Here is a 3,573-nt window from a genome sequence, read left to right as displayed (position 1 = left end):
ATGCCTGAAGGTATATGTACTCATGTCTGGGTCTTCAATTTTGTCCTTTTTGTTTACATCTATATATTTATGGCAATGCCATATAATTTCATTATTATCTCTTTATAGTATTTCATAAGATTGGAATGATTATCCTCCATCATTGATACTGATTGCTTTGGCTAACTAGGGTCTTTTTCGATGCCATATAAATGTTACAATTATTTTTGTTTATTTCTGTAGAGAGTGAGATGTAGTTTTTCACTGGGATTGTATGTATTAAATGTGTAAAATACATAGGTGGGAAGAAAGGATCACAGCTTCTATCCATCTGGACAGTCATGTGCTTTGCCAAGAAGGGGAGAAAGAAGAATAGCATGGTATCCAGTTGATGTTTGATCTTTGCTATAACAACATGCGAGTTACACAAAAATAATGAATCTTTTCCCATATTGATACTTTGAAATATAAGCTCAGAGATTACATCACACAACATTATATTCAATATCTAACTATCTGGAAGAGTTCTAGGCATATTGACAGTTTGAATGGGAATTTAATTCCCAAGGCTCTGAGGGGGGTGAGGACCAGGTAGCTTAGTTTTATAAAGAAGCTTAAGCACTTATGGGTTAAGTTGGTTTTAGCTCTAGATAAATGTGATAAGTGGATGATTAAACTATGTGATAAAGATTGATTTATGTTCATAAATTTTGATGCACCAAGATAGGAAAGATGTCTTCTTCAGGGCTGTTGAATACACATAGCCCAAACACTAAGAATGTAACATTTATGTAATTCCTGATTGTGTCATGGTTTTTCTTGCAATAGGAAATCTGTTGTATATATGTGTAATAATATAAATGTATACGTACACATATAAAATAATTTCAAGAATACTATAAACAAAAGACAGCATGTAGAAGGAGAAATAACTCTTTGGTTTTAAGCATTTGGCTTTCTACTCTTGGGATGTCATGTGCCCTAGCTGGCCTTTCCATTTGGGACACGACCTGAGTAGTAAATTCAGTTGGGTGCTTTGTCTGCCTTTCTGAGTTAGTAGGGTTTTACTCCAGCATCCTAGCTCCTGAGTCTTTATTAGGAAAATGAAGTGATTGGGATTTTCTTTCTTTAAAACAACTGAAGAACATGTACTTTTTTTCCTCCTGAGTTTGTGTGACCTGGCTTATTGTTATCCATTATCAGGCCATAAATTTTTCTACACACATTATGACTCTATCTTTCACTGTAGTCAAGTTATATTACATTTTCTATATGAAAAGTATTTAATGTTGGATTTATCTGTTTATGCATATGTAGGAGGACACAGTTTCATTGCTACAATAAAGAAAACAGCAAGGATAATCTATATTCACATATTTCTATGGTTTGAGATGGAGTTCACTGGATATAGTCCCAGGATTTGAATACTTCAATCTAATCATACTTCCAATTTTTAGCTTTTCAACAAACCTCACACGGACCCCCAAAATAACTGTATTAATTTCTCCAAATACTTTTTGCTGATCTTAGCATTATCATGATGACAAACAGATAAGGACAGAACAATGACAAATAAAGTTGTTATCAAATAAGCATGTAGATAAAAAATTCTCACTAAAATATTAGCAAACAGTCTTCAAAATCTTGTTAAAACAATCATTCTTTGGATTGATATCTGTATGAGGTAACAGATATTACTCTTATGGTTATATTATGCTTGTGATGATACTACAGCCTCTGCAGAATAAGTTCATGGCCACACATGGTTTCAGTTTTCCTTACAAGTAGAATGCTGGTCCCCTAAAACTGGCTGTGATAGCCATATGCATCCAAGCTGCCCTGCCTGGATGAACCCCACCAGAACTCTAGTAATATTGACAGAGTTCTTGCTAAACCTTTTGCATGTCAGTTGGGTATTGAGAAGACTCTCACTGCTGCAAATTGACAGAAATGAGACTCAAATAATAAGGAAGCTTTTGTCGGTTCCTAATTCAAGAAGTAGAAATACTTTTATGGTCATCTTTCTAATCTTTCAAAGACGAAGGGCCAACCACCTATTTAAGTCACTGTATTGACATTTTGAGGAAAGAGTGTGAATCAACCACTGGATACAAAGCAAAACATATCACTTAAATAATTAAATTATGATCAAGAGGGGTTATTCCTTATCCAGAACAAACTGAGACTGGGCATAACAGAGTAATGATTCATAAGGACAAAAGGTCCAAAAGAAGGAAAACAAAGAGAAATGATGGGAGTGATGTTTTCTAGCCACCAATTGTGTTTAGGCAACAGAGCAATGCAGCCTCTTAAGAAGGAGGATAGAGTATAAAAACACAGAAAGGTAGACACCAGGTACAGGATGTTGTGGGTGGCTCTGGACTCAGGGGAATTTCTGCTGGAATTATGAGTGCTGCGGATGTGTTGAGCCAACTGTTTGTGTCTCAACAGGAGGACAATCATGGAGCCACTGGACCACACAATGAACCCAGAAAGGAAGACTTCAGGACATACTACCAATGCTGCATAGAGGGAGTCATTAACATCATCATGCGCTACAGTGGAGCAGTATTCAAAATATCGCTTTCTTGTCACATTTTTTGTGTTTATGTTGGTAAATATGTACACAAAGAAAATGAAATTTATCAACAAGTACAAAACCCAGATAATAAATATGCAGCATCCAGTGTACTTCTCAGCTTTGCCTTTATGATCCTTCCAACATGATTTTCTAGGACTGATGGTGACAGCCTGGAAGACACTCAAGAGACGTGTGGTTCCAATGGACAGACTCCGGGCACTTCGTTGAACATACACTATGAAATTGCATCCAAATTCAGTCAAGAATTGCTTCAATCCCCAAACTGCCATTGTTTGGGGAACTCCTGCAGAAAGAATGATCAAGGCATTGGTTGCCATTAGATGCATGAGAATCAAACTGTGGGCTTCAGTTTGCATTCTCTGTAGTAAAGAACTAGATAGTAGGAGATAAGAGAAAAATTTTCCAAAATTTGAGTGGCTGTTTGTGATAAGAAAACAATGTTGGTTGCCAGATTCCAAAAGCTCATTTTATGATTCAGCACTATTTCCTTTAGTGTATGACCACATAGTTTCTCTGGTTTAATGAATAACTGCCAATGATTGCAGCTTAGGGTGAAAGAAGAATCCATTAATCCATGGAGCTACTGAGAGACTGAAACAGAGGGTCCTTTATACTCCCAACTACAAAGCCAGAAAAAACACCTCTTCCAGAACTTCTTTGTACGAATGGTTACTTTCCATGTTTATCCTGTGAGAAGGCTCAATACTTATAATGTAAATAATGATGGAAGGAGAGATAAAAAGTTTTACATGATATGAATCATTCAAGATGATTTGATTTTGGCCAGTGAGAATAATAAATAATCATAAAATAAATAGTAGTAAAAACAAACATGATGCAAGACATTCTGAATTCATTGATATTTGTGAGGAATGCTATAGAGCAAAAACAGTTTAATAATTTCAACAGACTATTTAATTTTTAAATTTGTTTTTAATGTATATATTCACTCTTCATCCTGATCTCAGCCCCCTCCATAATCATCTTCCAGT

At 35.6% G+C, this 3,573-nt stretch overlaps 1 pseudogene; it reads right to left on the bottom strand.

The window, feature by feature from the left end:
• Nucleotides 1-2,127: 2,127 nt before the first annotated feature.
• LOC127186177 (vomeronasal type-1 receptor 4-like) lies at nt 2,128-3,047 on the bottom strand (annotated as a pseudogene).
• Nucleotides 3,048-3,573: the final 526 nt, after the last annotated feature.

Source organism: Acomys russatus, unplaced genomic scaffold (genome assembly GCF_903995435.1).
Source record: "Acomys russatus unplaced genomic scaffold, mAcoRus1.1, whole genome shotgun sequence".
In the NCBI taxonomy this organism is placed as follows: domain Eukaryota; kingdom Metazoa; phylum Chordata; class Mammalia; order Rodentia; family Muridae; genus Acomys; species Acomys russatus.
The sequence above is the reverse complement of the archived record's forward strand: the minus strand, read 5'-3'. Positions and strand labels throughout refer to the sequence as shown.